This window comes from Portunus trituberculatus, chromosome 48 (assembly GCF_017591435.1).
Source record: "Portunus trituberculatus isolate SZX2019 chromosome 48, ASM1759143v1, whole genome shotgun sequence".
In the NCBI taxonomy this organism is placed as follows: domain Eukaryota; kingdom Metazoa; phylum Arthropoda; class Malacostraca; order Decapoda; family Portunidae; genus Portunus; species Portunus trituberculatus.
Window position 1 is genome coordinate 5,723,425 of NC_059302.1, and position 17,942 is coordinate 5,741,366.

Sequence of the window (17,942 nt, forward strand, 5' to 3'; positions counted from 1 at the left end):
TCTTCGAGGCAGGTTAACTGGGGCCTTGGCTACCGCTCCGATGGGCGGTGGTGGTAGTGGAGGCGGTGAAGTGGGAGGAAGAGGAGGAGGAGGAGGAGCAGAAGAATGGGGGCCAGGAGGAGTTGGGGAGATGGAGAAGAAAGAGATGAAGGAAAAGGAGGCCGTGGTGATGATGGTAGTGGTAGTGGTGGTAATGGTGGTGAGTGGAAAAACAGAGGGGAAACTCAGGGTGACAGAAAGGTCCCTCAAGGTGATAAGTATCTCGGGTGAGTGTGAAAAGTGGCTCAGATGAATATATGGGAAAATAAATTCAAACAAAACGAACACCATGAGAAACCCAGTACGATATAACAAAGGGATTCATGAGATGTGACGGTGATGCAACATTGGGATGAAAATGTGATGAGATGAGGGTGATGTGAAGTGAGCTTAAGATAATGTAAAAGAGGTGACAGTGACATGGCAGGAGTTCAAAATGATGTGACAGCGCTAAGAACATAAGGTAATGTGATAGAGAGAGGGTCAGGATGAGGTGACAGTAATGGTAGAGGGATGTGACTGGCTGAAATGTGACAAGGAATCGAGGAATGAGGCAGGAGCCCAAAGGATATAACAGGACATGCGGCATGTGCATAGATAAGTAACGGAGGCCCAGAGGATGTGACAAGGGCCTACGGTGGTTACGGGGTTAGGGGAAGTGGCAAGGGCCCGGGGGGATGTGAGGGAGGCCGAGGCAGGCGTTGCGATGAGAGGAAGTGTGAGAGAAAACACGTGTATAAAAATAGAATTAACGGCATACCGCAGGGATAGTTGTGCCTCCGTTAAAACTATGCACACATTTGAATTGATAAACATTTAGTTGTTTAGTAAAATGGGAAGTTATATTACATGCATACAGCGAACTATTTTGGTAGAAATTAAAGCATAAATAGTTGCGAGTTGCTTTGGCTTTGCTTTGTGTTCAAGGGATAAAGGTTTGTGTATTAATGATTGCTGTGCTCGTCATTGTCTTCCTTAGAAATCATTTTCAATCTTTACATTTTCCAGGAATTTATTCAGAAATGAAGAGGTAAAGTTCTCTGAGCTCACATTGGTGATTAAAGGCGAACATTTATATAATTCCTCATACCACTAGCTGTGTCTGTCTCCTTCAGGAGATAAGATCCACCGTGACCTGGCGAGCTATTTCCCCCAGACAGCTACAGCGAGAAAAGTAACAAAACCCCTCTAGACTCTTCTGCAATCTATGAACAAAGTATTTAAAGTGTTGTAGTAATATTGTTGAACTTTACAATAGTTTGCCAACTTCTCCAATTAAAGTAGTCGGCATTCCAGATATGTATATGAATTCTTCACCCTATTTTGTGTCCGATGACCACCGACACGTCTGGGCCTGCTGTTGTTGGCATTAACAAGGCGCATCTAACTTTTCTAATAACTCTACAGCTAAAAGGAAGTGCAGTGACGCGGCATTTGCTAATTACGAACTTTCTGTACGAGTCATGAAGTGTTCTTGGTGAACAATGACTAGGCCGCGCTGATGTCGCGCCAATTTATTCACATCACCTTGTGGGAACTGAAGAGAAACTCAGACGATACGTGGTAAGAGACACAGGCGGCGACTCATCGCTAATGTGTGTGTGTGTGTGTGTGTGTGTGTGTGTGTGTGTGTGTGTGTGTGTGTGTGTGTATGCATGCACGCGAGCGTTTTAGGGTTGGCGGACGGGTAACTAAGTAGAAAGAGGAGGAGGTGAAAGAGGAACGATAAACACCATCTTTCCTCGCCTCTCCACAAGCCGGCCTTCTCCTTGCCTCCCTCCTCTTCCTCCTCCTCGTCTTTCTCCTCCTCCTCCTCCTCCTCCTCCGCCAGCCCGACTCCCCTCGTCCCCTCGTGAATTCCCCGCCATTTTCTTCATCGACTGCTGCCCCGGCCCAAGAGCCTTCCTCTCTCACTCTCTCTCTCTCTCTCTCTCTCTCTCTCTCTCTCTCTCTCGAGCAGCCCCTCTCCTCCGGCACCTTCTCGCTCGCCTCCCTCTCCGTCTCTCCTCTCTCTCCCTCCTCTCCTCGCACTCGCACTCCCTCCCAGACGCCAGCAAGGAAGGTTCCCAAGCCCTCCCTCACCCCCTTCTCTCTCTCTCTCTCTCTCTCTCTCTCTCTCTCTCTCTCTCTCTCTCTTTACCGGGAACATTGGCGAGTCCGGCCTGGTGGCTATTCTTCAGGCTTCCTTCCTCCCTTTGTCTTCCTCCTGTTCTTTGTAGAGTTTTGTGTGTTTTAGTGAGACTTTCTCTTTGCGCTGTAGTGGTTGGCAGCTTTTATCCCCGCCTGCGTTTTCTTGCTGTCTGTCTGTATTCTTTCTCCTTTTGGCGTGGTTTTATTGTCAAGGGTGAAATGTTAAAGGTGCTTTCTTTTCAGTTCTCGTTCGCTCCCTCCATCTCTTCCTCCCACACATCCTTCCCCCACTCTCGCTCTCTCTCCTTCTCCCTCTTCTCTCGACCTCCTCTTGCTCTCTTCTCTCATTCCCTCATTCCTTTCTTACTTCTCTTCCTCCGCAACTCAGATATTTTCTCTCTCTCTCTCTCTCTCTCTCTCTCTCTCTCTCTCTCTCTCTCTCTCTCTCTCTCTCGTCTTTTCACACACGCCCACGGCCTTTTCTCCACCAACACTGCTTCCCCCCCTTTCCTCTTCTTCCTCCTCCTCTTTCTCCTCCTCCTCCTCTCTTATCCTTTCTCTCTTTCACCAGTAACGCCTCCCGCCTTCCTCACATCCATCTCACAACAGCTGTTCACTTTCAGCACACACACACACACACACACACACACACACACACACACACACACACACACACACACACACACACACACACACGTGAATGGAGCGATACAGCTAAGTTCAATAGATATTATACTCTTATTTCAGTCAATAACATGGACTTTCCACCCTCCACTCCACTTCCTTCGCCTTCATTGACTCTCTCTTTCTCTCTCTCTCTTTCTCTCTCTCTCTCTCTCTCTCTCTCTCTCTCTCTCTGGTTCTCACCCCTCTAACTCCTTCCTCGCTCTTTACTCCCCTCTCTCTTTCTCATCTTTTTGAACGCAACTTGAGCCTGTGCTTGGTGTTAACTTTTCTTTCCCTGCCAGGGTTGAGGAACTACCCGGCTTCCCCTTCATGTGTTTTTCTTAAGACTTTCATCCCTCAATGTATAGAGCGCACTGGAATATTATATGTATGGCGAGTTACCTCCTGCGAAGTAATGGACATTGGAAGTTGATTGTGGTGGATGTAAATGCAATAGGAACTGGAATATGATATGTATTGTGGGTTTAATTCGTATGAAGTAATGGATATTGGGAAGTGTCTGTGGTGGATGTAAATGTAATGAGAATGTAAGAATATAAAGAGATATAAAAGGAGTTATCACGTCTATATTTGGTTGTCTGTATAGAATGTATCTACTTATTATCCCTCTCCATAAATTTGTTCTAATTTTTTAAAGCTTCTTGTTCAAGTTATTGAATTTCGTACTCTACCATTGTTACCTTCTTTCAGAGGAAAATGTTCTCAAGGATGAAGGATGGAGAAAGAAGACTGTTCCAAGCAATTAATGGACAACAACACTACCCAGAACACAGGAAGCAGGTGAAGGTCAGACTAAACTGTATTCTCCCCGGTAACAATAACAGTGAAGAAAAGAATGGAAAAAGGAAAAAAAACAACATACTAATTCATCTCTCTCTCTCTCTCTCTCTCTCTCTCTCTCTCTCTCTCTCTCTCTCCTTTTGTCTATCTCTCCGTATGTTTTGCATATATTTGCTATACATTTTGTCTGTTTGTCTGTCTATCTGTTTATCTGTCTGCTGTCTGCTATCTCTCTCTCTCTCTCTCTCTCTCTCTCTCTCTCTCTCTCTCTCTCTCTCTCTCTCTCTCTCCCCCTTCTCGTGTTCACTCTAATTTTCTCTCCATCTCATTTCCCTTGTACTCCATTTTGTGTCGGCTCCCACTCACCCCTGCGGCCTATCGCCCCTCTGATCAGAATCTTTTTCTTTCGCACCAGATCCCCTCTTTCACCCTCCACCTCCTCCGCTGCCCCCTCTCGCCTCCCTCCCTCCCTCACTCCCTCGCCGCCCGACCCCATCATTTGCACTCTTCGATCCGCCTCCAGCGTTGCCCCTCGTCTTCTGGCTCCCCTCAGCTCCTCTGCGGTCCTTCTCTTTTTTCCTACGCCGTCGTTTACCAGCAGTGAATTTTCCTTCTCTCCTTTTCTTCAGATGTCAAACTCAGCTGGTTCGTGTTCAGCGGCCGGGTCTTCGCTGGAATATATATGAGTAGTATTTATTTGTGTAGTAGTATTTCTTCCTATGGCGATGTTGGTCTAATTATTCGTCCTGTTGATTAAGTTCCTTGGGGTTCATTTCCTTCGTTTTCGTGGCCTGATTTCGTGTTTTCTTACTCCAATTTCCACTGAAACCTATTATCTTTTTATTATATACTTTTCAAAACGCGTTTTGATCATGATAGTGCATGTAATTTTCTCCCCCTTAAGTGCATGTTCAGTAACTACGTAATCATGCATCCCTTTTGATCAGGGTGAGAGAAACATACACTATTTATAGGGGAAAAAATACCGATATCAAGTTATGAGGTGAGGGAAGTGGCCGTGTGGTGAGCGTTAAGTGAGGTGAGTGTTGACAGGGGTGAGGAAAGCCACAGAATGTATGGAGCGAGGAGAGGAAGAGTGGGACAGGAGGTGGAGAGGCTGAGGCTAAGGAAGTTAGGGTGTGTCAAGGGTAAAGCTGGAGGGTGAGAAGAGAGGGAAGGAGACGGAAAGGGAAACAGAAGGCAGAAGGTACACGGAGGGAAGGGAGGAGGAAGTGGAGTGGGTAGGCGTTTTGTGCTGATATGAGGCAAACTTGAGCAAATATGTCATGTCAAATCACCGTGTCATTTGAGAATAGTTTACATAAGTATATATTAAAAAGAGTGACAGTTTTAAAGTGACGAGTATCATTATGTTTGTATCATTAAGTGCTATGTATTTTTTTCACAGTTGATAGTGAAATCTAACATGTATTTCTATTTTTCAGTGAATGATGAGTTTTTCCCTTTTCCTATGTGGATAAGTTTACAATTTCTTTCTTTTATTTTGATATTGGTGTTAATTATTATCTAGTATTCCTTTTCTTACCCATATTTATGTTCCACTATAATTAATAATCACATACATTTTCGCCTTTTCATCTCATTTAATTTGATTACTAGATATAGCTTTAGTCATTTCCTATTTTTCATTAATGTTATCTCCTTTTTTCCTTGCATTATTCTCTCTTTTACCGAATAGTTCGTCCTATTTTCCCTCTTTGTAATATTACTTTTATTGTCTTTCTCCTTCTCACACCCATTGCTGGTAGTCCCCTCGCTGCACTTGTTGCCCTCTTCCTTATTTTTCTTCCTATAGTATATTTTTCCTCTTCACTCTTCCCTCTTCTCCGTGCTCAACTTTCCATCTCTTTGTTGTTGTTGTTGTTGTTGTTGTTGTTGTTGTTGTTGTTGTGGTGGTGGTGGTGGTGGTGGTGGTGGTGGTGTAGAAGTCACATTTATGTATCTGTAATTTCTTATCCTTTCCATCTTCTTGGATCTTTACCATGTCAGTGTCACTTTCCTCTCATTATTCCTCTTTCTCCTCAATCTCCTCCTCCTCCCTCAGCCCCTCCTCGTCCTCTTCCTCCTTTCCCTCCTCCTAGTCATTGTCGTCGTCCGCTTGTTCTTTCTCCTCCTTTCCCTCCTCCTCCTCCTCCTCCTTCTCTTTCTCCTCAGGTCCAGGGGGTCGATAGTGGAGAGAACTGAAGGACCCAGCCATCGGACCTCCGTAATTGCGTTTCCGCCCCGAGATGGCCGCCTCCCAGTCTTTCTTCTGTGACAGACAACTGAATCTTTCCTCGCTCTCTCTCTCTCTCTCTCTCTCTCTCTCTCTGGCCTTCAAATTCTTTCTATCTTTGCTGTCCTCCACTTCTCTGGTTTTCTGTGGAGTGGACGAAACTTGTCACGATTGGTTCTAATTGGCGGACAAGGTTGGCGAGAAACTTGTGTGTTTTGGCCCTGTGAGCGTGTTATCTTTAATTTCGTTCTGTCGTTCAGAGAGAGAGAGAGAGAGAGAGAGAGAGAGAGAGAGAGAGAGAGAGTGTGTGTGTGTGTGTGTGTGTGTGTGTTACAATACAATTCAGTCATGCCTTTATAACCCATGAGGAGATAGGTGAATAACACACTATATTACACCTCGAGGACATAACAAGTGTAAGATAATTTGCGCATGAACTAGCCATGGATGAGCAGCATTGCCAGACGTAAGACAATTGCTAGTTGTAAATATGAAGAAATAAAATTATACGTTCCATTGAATGTCTTTAACTAGAAACCTATTATCCTACTTCTACATTAAATAGGAACTCAAGGTGAGCCAAATGAGCACTTCAGAGGTGAGTGGTCTTTTACAGAAGCATCTAAGGAGAATGTGACAATGGTGGAACTCGATGTGGACTAGCCTACCCAAAGCACTGACCGTTATCCAGACCAGCGATTTAGAGTATCTTCTGAAGAGGCTACAAAAAAAAAAAAAGTTTGGTCTGTGAATCATAAGACCTATTGTATCATGTCTTCTATTCCCTTTATTCTTTTATAATCAACCCATATTCTATCTCTCATTGTGGCAGTATTTTGTCTTCTACTGCTACCAAGATAATGAATACTCTCCTTAGTATTCAATCATCATCATATGAATAAAACAAACTTCAGAGAATTAAGTATATGAATATCAAAGTAAATCCTACAATAAAGAGGCTTGAGGGTACGACACTTCTGCAGCTGGTACGATAGTAACTTGTGTTTAGTAGCCTATCAGCAATCAGTGCCCAATTCAATTCATTTTTTTCATATTTCAATGTTTCAACGTATTTTTAGTTTTATTTTATTTATTTTTTAAGCATTTTCTTCCCACGAGAAGAATAATTTCAATGAATGACATGAAATTAGTACCTGGTAACTCAAAACGCTGCCATAAGTGACCGCGTGTTTTCCTTGTGAAGGTGTGTCAGTGTTTACGTTCATTATTTATCATTTTTTCTCCCATAAAAAGCTGTCCCCGTTACTAAAACCAGTGTTCCTTGGTGCTAGGAGTTATGGTGAGCCCAGGACGAGACCAGAAAGGTGTGTCACGTCGTTAACAGGTAAAGAAAGCTAAATATTGCTAGATTGTCAGTTAATTTTCCTGTTACAATTCCTCTGTGACTTGTTATGGTGAAGCTAAAGTAGGACATATCATATCTGGTATTCGCACGTGGGTAGTAATAGAGATATTTGAGTATGTATTAGATTAAGTAAGGATGACTTTGGTTTAGAACTTACGGGTACGGATGAGAGGGGTGGGGGGAGGGAAGTACGTAGAGGCTGATGATGATGATGATAGTGATGAGGTTTGTTTTGGTAAGGATACGCTACGAAATTTACGGGTGAGCGTTACACAGTTATGGTTTTATTAGAGAGGTCATATCTCCTCAATAATTACCACGTTTGCTGTAGGTTAATTGTGGTTAAGTTTGCTCCTTTCCTCTCCGTAGTGAAACTGCAGAGGCTGATAATGATGATGATGATGATAGTTCTAATTCCAGTGTGATTTTTATCTATTCTTTATTATTGTTATTATTATTATTATTATTATTATTATTATTATTATTATTATTATTATTATTATTGTTATTGTATTTGTATTTTCTTCAAGCAACACGAAAAGAATGTGACCACGATGAAAATACCCCAGCAAGACTTCACGTTCGTACTACTGAGGGACGTAAGGAGGGGTAGAGGAGCCGAAATTTGCGTGTGGAGGTGGCGGGTGGCGGCCCTGCGCTGGCTCCCTCGCGCCACGCAGGCTGCCTCTCCTAGGCTTGGGTTTTCCGGCGCACGTTTTCTTGCAACACATAAGAGCGACACTGGCACAGGATCCGGGGTTCATTCTCTGTGTCATACGTAGATGTTGGTAATATTATATGATATGTGAAGATTTTCAAGCTTAATTTGGAAAATAAAAAGGAAAATGTCACATTTTTTAGTAATTCTTGGATTAGAATTTTAAAGTCTACTAAAGAATAATTACCTGGAGTAATATATTATTTGTTGTATCATAGAATCTAATACAGTGACCTTATTTTGTGTGTGTATAAGTAAACAATATTATCAACCATTTATTACGTATTCCCTTAAAGAAAACCTTAACAAGATGTGACAGTATCTTTAATAGCATTTTGATACCAGCGTCTTCACAAAACTGGAACTTTGATACACTTGCTATTCCCACATTGCGTGATTCCGCCTCTCCTTCCTTTCTCCTCTTCCTCTCTCCCACACCCCTCTTTCCCCACTCCTTGCCCCCCCCCTTCCCTCGCTCGCCCCTCGCCGTGCAAGTGGTCCAAATCGTTCCATTAAGCAGACTTGCGACTCCGGATTCCGGGTCATTTTGTCCTTAATGCCTGTCGTAATGTCGTCCAGGGTGGCCGCGGTGGAGGGCGAGTGTCGCAGAGACCCGTTATTTCTCACTTTGTTTGAGGGGAATGGCGGCCTCCTCCTGCCTCTCACTTCCCGTCTTCTCCAGTTTATTCAGTGTTTTTAAGGCCATAGGACGGGCAGAGTGCATGGGGCTGTGTAGGCGTGAGGAGCAAGGTGCGGGAGGGACGTCTGGCAAGGTTGAGGGAACCTTCCATGGCTGTTTTGATAATCTTCGTCTGGCGAGTATAGGGGGAAAACTGAAGACCTGAGCTCATTCACATGCATTCTAAACATTGCCTTGATGAGATTATCTGAAGCAGCCGAAATTAGATGTTTTTTTCTTGTTGGACCCGAAACCTTGCAAGGCCCCCAGAACGGCTCATGGGAACCACGCCCCTCTCCCCACACTCCCCCTCCGCCCGAAGCAGACTTGCGAGGCACCAATATTGCACTATTTCTTGGATTCATTTAATTGGAAATATAACTAATCTGGAGTAACCTCGCTGTCCTGAGAAGCTTTCACGTTGGCAGGCAAGGGCTCTATAACCTGCTCCCTCCTTCCTTCCCTCCCCCCTTCCCAACACCCTTCCTTCCTCTCTCTCCCATTTCACCCACCAACACTCCCTCCTCTCTCCTATCTCCGCCCCACCCTCCAACCACCCCCTCTCCCTTCACCCCTCCTACCGTGCAACACTACTTCTTCCTTCCCCCTTTACCCCCCTCTCTCTCTCTCTCTCTCTCTCTCTCTCTCTCTCTCTCTCTCTCTCTCTCTCTCTCTCTCTCTCTCTCTCTCTCTCTCTTCCTTCTCTCCCTCTACTCCCCACCTCCTCGCTCCGCGATGCGGGGAATAAGTGCCACTTATATCATGGTAATGTCGTTTCCGATCCAACCTCGGCGACTGTTCATTACTGCCGCGGAATGGCTAAGAACCCGGCAAAACTAGTGAGGACCTCAATGGCAGCTAAAATACTGCCCGTAAATTTTGCGCCAACTGAAGCGTGCATAATATGCAACATCTCAAAAGTAGGAAAAATTTGTATTAATACGAAACTGATTCCTCAGTAATGTATAGCTGCGGCGCACTAGCAGCGTTGAATGGGTATTGGAACACATGCTGATAATAAGTTGGGACGCGCGCGGGAGGAACCAGGTGGGGGAATTTTAAAGGAGATTCGAGTATTATCGCAACACAAGAAACTGTGGACGATAGTAAAGGTGGGGAGGCTTGGTGCAGCGGCACAGGACGAAGGGAGAACAGCACACGAGAGGAAGCGCAAGATTGCCACACAAGCAAGATGGGAGGGACAGAGGCGTGCCATTATATGCAAGGGAGATTGAGGAAATGATACCTGTCTTAGTGGGTGTGTGCTGGGGCGGCGGCGGCGGCGGCGTTGGCGAAGGTGGTGCTAGAGGCTTTGGTGTACTGGCACTTAAGTCCATGCAGTCCTCACCACCAATCACTAGCACTGCTGCCGTCACCATCACCATCTCAACCTCACCACCCCCAACACCTTCAGTGGGACAAGCGCAACACTGACATGCACTTAAAGGATGACTGCATATTTCATTAAAGCGGAGTAGCTTATGGAGTATTCTATATCCTTTCCAAACACGAATGCCTATTTGCTGAGCCTTTCCAAATTGGTAATATCGCTGCTGTGCCATGCGGGGTATAAAGGCCGAAGGAAGTTGAGGAAGTTTGCCTCTCAGGGTACTTTATTCTGAGAGCACTGGGGTTGCCTTTGTTAGTGTGGAGGTGGCAAGCTTGTATCTGAATGCGTGATTATCTCTACTGTACTTTCTCACGCATTTTTAACAAATTTTCGGCAGATTATATATCAGTATGTGGTGTTATTTCTAAGTACCTGATTCACACTTCGCTGTTCCAGTTACTTCACAAAGTTTGTGGTGCTATGTTATCCCTGGAGCTTTAATTCAGTCATTCCTACACTCATGCACTCATTCACGCAATCGATCAATCAATCAGTCAATTATTCAATATAAATCGCTAGTCTTACCGAAAGAGGTGGAGGCTGAACTGGGATGTGGATAATCTTTTCGTCTGCCAAGCAAACTTTGCCACATAAGGTTGTTTAGTGAAGGATTAGGGATACGTTGTTTCTTTGCCTGCCTCTCAGGGTTCGTGTGTGTGTGTGTGTGTGTGTGTGTGTGTGTGTGTGTGTGTGTGTGTGTGTGTGTGTGTGTGTGTGCGCGTGTGTTTCTCTCTCTCTCTCTCTCTCTCTCTCTCTCTCTCTCTCTCTCTCTCTCTCTCTCTCTCTCTCTCTCTTAAACACAGAGACGCTTTTATTTTTGAGGCACGTTAGAGGGCAACACGTCAGCTCATCTGCGCAAGTGTTTGATGACCTCAGGTGTCAGCGCCGTGTTACTACCGGCTTTGCTATGGTCCAGGTAATTGGGGTGACAGGTGTCGGCTCGGCCATACAGTAAACACCATTACTTCCACTTCACTTACAACGAATTTCTCTGCATTCCATGACGAGTTGAAAATGACTGCTGTGTGTAATGATACTCACCTTCATGAAGAAGATTTTTCCCTTTTTCGTGGTGGTGAACAAGGATTAGAATAAATCATGTAGTTCTCTAGTGAGCTTTTACAGTGTGTGTTATAACAAAGTGATTGTTTTCTGTTTAATAATATCCCGTAATGATTGTCCCGTCACCCAGCAACTCCTCAGCCGCACTCTAGACCACGCAATATTGTCGAACGATCAACTTCCTATCGGTCGCCATTGATTAACGCATATGGCGAGGCAGTCTTCTTGTTAGGCTTACTTTTGACACCCGCTGATTGATCTGCAGCACATGTAGTAGACTGCCGAGGCAAACAATGCGTCCCTTGTGTTTCCGTTTGGTGTTTGTCTTCAGAGAGCAAACAGTGCGGCTCGTGGAGGGACAATCGGACACGTGGTTATTCTTCTGTGCTCACTTGTTCCCTTCAGCAGTGTTTGACAAGCAAGAAGATATTCTTTAAACAGCAACAAACAACAGAAAGGGAGTGAAAGAGGACATGCTTGTATTGGGTATGGCTGAGAGAAACGCAGAAGTTCAAGGGAGTTGGAGAAAATTGATCAGCTATGACGATCCCTAACGGAAACAACCGAGAGATGAAATAGAAAAATGAAAAAAAAAGGGGGAGAATCAAGAAGGGGATAGAAAGTATGCATAGAATTTTCCTTTATGGTATGAAAAGACAATGCAAATTAGATAAAGAGAACTGTTCTTATATGATTTTTTTTTTGTATAATGGGCTTCGTGTAATAACAACGAGTAGGGAGGAGGTCAGGAACAGAAAGTATAGGTAGAATTGCCTGAACTGAAATTTGAGAAGACCACACGAATCTACTACACGAACATAGCAGGGTTTCTCTTATAACTGCATGAGTGTTAATCGAATTACAGAAAAAAAATTCAACACAGGAAGTCAAGAATAGCACAAGACATATATGCATGTACAATTGAAATGAAATCTAAGAAAGTAATACGAATCAACTACAAGAATATGCCAATATCCTTTCTACATCTGACATAACAATAAACCACAGAAAAGAGATCAAGAAGGACAGAAAGGATAGATTTGACCGGACTGGAAGCTGAGAAAATAACAAGAATCTACCACACGAATAATATCTTTACTTGTCTTTTACTTCAGCCCTGAACGGACTGCAAGTTGACCATTTTACAGGGGTGTCTCCTTTATACGATTCGAAAGCCACTCGTCGAATATCTAATTTATCTTTTAAAACAGTAATCTCTTTTGTTTCCTTTATGCTGAGTCGAGTACGTTACGGATTGGTGCCATTTTACGACCGTGCCACCACCATACCTCTTTATAATTTCAGGGGAGATGCGTGGACGTGCAGTGCTTGCTAGGATGGAGTTTTTGAGGCAATGTTTTCAGTCTCTCCGGGAGACAGTAACTCGGGTGAGTAATAAAAGAGCAAACATCGATCTCTCCCTCCCTGTTCACCCGTGTACCTTGAATCCCTCATGAACTCTTACATAATACTCGCGACACTCCCAGGTGTTTTCCCCCCGGCAGCCGCGTGTCTCCGGGTTTTCCTTGCTGATGAGACGACCGAGACATGCTTGAGTCTCGCCCTTACGAGACCCACGAAAGGCATCTTTCCGTGGCTCTTCGTTACCATCGCTGCGCAACCTGCTTTCACCGGCTGTAAAAATGTAAATAAGATGAGCAGCTGATTCCACGCATCACCCGCCCAGTTTCCACTACGAATCCCCATGATCCTGAGATGCAAACTGCCGCGAGCTCACCACCAGCACCCATCTTCCACCTCCCAAGATCCCGGGCAATTCTTATCATCCCCATCATCGCCAGATGCAAATAAGGCTTTAGTGGTTCCCCATTATTATCTAGTCCTCTGTAGACGCGGCAGGAGCACCCCCAATTCGTTCCAGCTTCCCGCCTGAGCACCGTCTTCCCCCTTCTGCGTCCCTTTGGAAGTCTTATCTTGCCATCAGCGGGCGTGAAGGTGCAAATAAGGCGGGTGGTTAATCCTCAGCGGTGGTCAGGCTCACCACACACTGCGCTGAGATGGGGGCGACCGAGGCCAAGGAGGATGTGGTTGGGTCTTTGGTTGTGCACACAGAGGGAGAAAACATGAGGCTCGGGAAGCGTTGACCAAGACGAGAGAGCAAGGAGTGTTGCGCGGTGAGCCTGGCTGGTGTATACCAGGAGTGTGGTGTGGGAAGGAGACTGAAGAGGAGGAGGTTGAGGAGGAGGAGGAGGAGGAGGAGGAGGAGGAGGAGGAGGAGGAGGAGGAGGAGGAGGAGGAGAGAGGATAGTATTGAGTGTCCTGCGTTGGGAAGCTCCTTTGAGGATTTGTAATAAGGAAAGCGTGCACCTGTAAGATTAAGCAAACATCTCTGGATTGATGTGCATTAAACTGTAGACGAAATGTTTCCAGACATTTTACCTGTCTGCTTCCATTGGCATTAAATCGAAGAACAATTAGGAAACGCACACTGGTATAAACTGAGAGAAAACAACATACGAGATTAATGCTAACATATCGCCTGCCTTTGGAAGAACCTTCTAAGCGTCTCCGGTCGTCATGGCAACGAGGACATGTGAATCATATTAAGCAGAATAACATAATCATATAAAATATCATAGATAACCTCGTTCGATGCGTAGCAATTCCGTCTTAACGATCACAGATGATAAGGATCACTATAAATTAAAGTAGGATTGTTCAGACTTGTCCCATTTACCAAACTCTGTACGGCTGGTTGGTGTATGTGTGTGAAGTCGAATTTCGTCCTTACGATATCTGGGGTTGGCTCTGTACTCTCCCTGCAAGCTTTAAATTACCCTCATGCCCAGTGAAAGCCTTCCCAAATGGAAGAGTTAAATCTTAGGGATTTCTCCTTGAGTTCTGAGTAAGGAGGTTGAGGAAGAGGAGAGGAAAAGAGGCAGGAATCTGATAGGCCGAAATGGAGGAGAGGAGATGGAGAAGGAAGATAAGGAGAAATGGAGGAAGGAAAACCTATAAAGGGATGAAAGAATTCGAATAAGTCAGATAGGTAAATAATATATATATATATATATATATATATATATATATATATATATATATATATATATATATATATATATATATATATATATATATGGCAGTAAGGAAATTGCCACATTGAAGAATAACAGATTTTCCTCTCTTTGTTTGTCAAATCTAAACCTAACGGAGAGCATCCGTCACAAAGTTCTGACGTGGGAGGCCTCTGGAATCCTCTGATAACGAAAAACTGAAGTCCATTAGTGGTCAAGAGAGGAAATGGAAATTTCTTTGAGAAGAGGAAAAAAAAATAGCTAGTTGATATCATAGAGATCGAGACGTGGAGGAAGGAATATTGATAATTAGGGGGAACAGCAACAAAAGTTTTCTCAATAGTTATGTACACTTATCACAGGAATGCCGATCAGCTGTGTACAAAGATTCCTTATCACACATTGCCATCACTATTACGAGCACAGGCCTCACACCCCATGCAAGGCCAGGGAGAACACGAGGACACCCACACACGTTATCACCCTCACCTATTGTTCTTACGTCTCTTGTGGAAACTGTTTCACGTGAACAAAAGTGTAAAATGTACGGCTGAGCCTCGTCCTGGCCATCTCTACCTCTCTCTCCCCCTTCCTCTCTTCAATCTCCCCCTTCCCTCCCTCCCGCGCACCCTCGCCAGCCTCTCCTAATCCCTCATTCGGCGTAAATTGGACCGTTTCACCAAATGACTAGAAGTAGATGACAACGCGGCGAGCATTATAACGTAGCGGACCAGAAATGAACTTTCCTACGGTGTAACCATCTTACCTCGCTCAGAATTCATGGAATACCTTTGTAAGCGAGGCAATAACTTACTGTCGAAGATTGCATATTTATCCCTCTCAAAGGATTTGCGCTCCGTCGAATGCGATGTATTTACACTTCCCTGCCTTAGATTATGCCGCATATATATTAGACCTGCAGCGTCTGAGGGCGGCCGGACCCAATATCTGTTTTACGTTAAATTCTCTTGCTACCCTCTTTATTTTTTTTTCCTCTGGCGTGTTCATGCGTCCTGGTCCAAGCATTTTCTTGGATCAATGTCGCCGCACGAAGGCCGCCTCGCCTGGGGACGTTTCGGAGTCTCATTGTACTTCACTTCCTTCTCCCGAGCTCCCGAGGATATTGGTCTGCGCCAAGACGGTCGCCGGGATCTTTCAGTCAACACGACAGCCCCGGGCGACAATAATCTCCTGACGCCCGCCCGCCCACCCCTCCTGCTGCCCTTTATTCCCCGTGCTTCTTTCCCTTTCTCTGCCTCCTCGTCTTTCGCACCCTTCTCGTTCTCGTCGTCGTCGTTTTCCTCCGTCTTTGCCCCATTCTTCCCTTCCTTGTCTTCCTGCTCTTCCTCCTTCTTCTCCTTCTCCTTCTCTTCCTTCTCTTTCTTGTCTTTCAAGTCGTCATCGTTCCTCTCTTTCATCACGTTCTCCCACTCGTCCTAATCCTCATCTTCCTCTTTCTTCTTATCCCCGTTTACTCTTCTCCCAGTCCACGTTTTCCTTGGCTTTCTTTAGTACGTCACCATTTATTTATTTTTTTTATTTTTTTGCCGTTTGGAAAATGATAAGTTTTCATAATTACTTTATTTAATCTATTATTACCCTTCAGCATGCTTCTCTTGCTGACTGTCCAAGACATCCTCGGTGGGAGAGGTAGCACTCTTCTGACCTTTGCCGGAGTTATATGACCTCATTATTGTGACACTTTAATTCAATTCACTCAGATCCGTTAACTCCAACAAAGTGATGCTTGTGCCGAGCGAGCGTCCCTGCAAACTCAACACACACCGCACCGCACCCACCACCGGAAACAAAAAGGAAAGTGATGAAAAATCCCGTAAAAAAGACTGATGCAATAGAAAGTTTATACCACAAAAGAGTTGTCTACTCCCTTCATTGTGTGACATTGAAAGCACACATTATCCATTTCTGTTTGGGCGAGCAGAAAACTCTCTAATTTCACGTGACAAAGGGAGAATTTTTTTACGTTGGAGCCAGTGATAGTGGTGACAGTTGCTGACGCAGCCCGCTCTGGCCACAACATTCTGACAGCTCTATTGGCGGCTTGCTTTTGGTGGGGATGAAGCCAACATGTTTTTGTAAGCTTATATATATATAATTTCTTTGGATATGAAAGTCTGTGGTATTGTGGGTAAATATACTGGCATACTAATGCTCAAGGGAATTTCTGTTATGGAGGTCACATTAGATACTCGTATTGTTCTTTGCTTAATGTTTTGATGTTTTCTTCAGTGGCCTGAGGCTGCACTCACCTTCCTACCGCCTCCTTTGTACTTCCTCCTTGCCCCTTACGGAAGATCCTTCAGCATTAGTTTATATCTTAAATCTAGACACCATACTAGACATTTAGCTAAAGGTACCCATTACATAACCAGATTACCTTGTCACCTTTTTCTTCTTTAGATGGTCTTTGATAGTTTGATTAAATTCACTCTAATATTCGTAACTGAAAAGCAACTTAAAAGGAACTCAAGGAAGGCCAAATACTACTAAATTGCTATAATCTAGGAAACAATTTTCACACAGTACACTATTTTAGTTGAACGGAAGTACTTACAATAGTATTTCTCTTTACATCTAGAAGAAGAAGAAGAAAAACAAAAAAACGTGTTAGATACCCATTTCTGTAGAGTTGGAAAGATATATATTTTTTCTATCTGGAGCTGCTTGGCTGGAACTCTCGGAAGTAGTGTATAGTTAGGTTGGTGGCGTCGACGGCGGCAGCGGCGGTGTAAGTGTAAGGTGAAGCGTGGCGACGTGTTGCCTTGTTACACCTTCTCCCTGTTAGTGGCTGTGTTGACCCTCAGTCGTAAACACTGCGATAATTTTGTTTATGTCCGCACTCCCTGCCACGCCCGCCTCCGTAAAGGATTCGTTAACGGTGTAGGTGTGTGTACGGGGCTATTAACGTCAGGGGGAGGGGAGGGGTGTGCACAGGAGGGATTGCAGGGCTACACTTGTATACATCTCAGCAGCACTCGGTCATAAGTATGTAGCAAATACTTTTTTAAAACTGTCTGTCTGTCTGTCTGTCTGTCTGTCTGTCTGTCTGTCTGTCTGTCTGTCTGTCTGTCTGTCTGTCTGTCTGTCTGTCTCTCTCTCTCTCTCTCTCTCTCTCTCTCTCTCTCTCTCTCTCTCTCTCTCTCTCTCTCTCTCTCAGTGCCACGGTAAGGCAACTCTCCCCTCCATCCTTTCTTTGCGTCCTGTTTAGCCACACCTCAGCCAGCACGCCGCCACCGGGGACATAAGAGCGGCACGCGGCCATCGTTCCTAAAATCTAAGTTTCATCCAGTAACTTGTAGTAACAACTTACGCGACAAGACTACGAGAGGCTCTCCGTTAGTAATTTTAGGCACTGTGAACTTGAATGACATGCCTGGCTTTAATAATTACTGCACTCTTTTCACTGCAAGATTTAATGGCTGTTGAATAATAATACAAAGTTTAGAATTGACTTTTTATATCTTTGATAGCAAGAAAATTTTGATTTATTATTCAAGTTCGTCGTGGCTTGGACACATAAGGTACTTGGAATTTTCACTTTCTTTTCTTTATAATACATCAAAGATGCAACACTAACTGCAGCGTGTGAATAAACCGATTCACATTGATTGTAATTACGGGTTTTAGCAAAGTTTTCGAATTTCATATTAAGACACTGCTGTGAATGGCGGAGTTTTGCTTGATAAACACTTATTACGCATGCATGCACACGCTGGCAAGCACGCAAACATATGAGTACTCAGGTACGCTCTCTCTCTCTCTCTCTCTCTCTCTCTCTCTCTCTCTCTCTCTCTCTCTC

General features: G+C 44.4%; 1 long non-coding RNA gene across 1 annotated transcript in view; it reads left to right on the top strand.

The window, feature by feature from the left end:
* Positions 1 to 7,104: 7,104 nt before the first annotated feature.
* Positions 7,105 to 17,942, top strand: part of LOC123498902 — a 133,573-nt gene continuing 122,735 nt past the window's right edge. The window contains exons 1-2 of the long non-coding RNA XR_006672836.1: positions 7,105 to 7,217; positions 16,544 to 16,546. This is a non-coding gene — a long non-coding RNA (uncharacterized LOC123498902). The remainder of the gene's footprint in view (positions 7,218 to 16,543; positions 16,547 to 17,942) is intronic.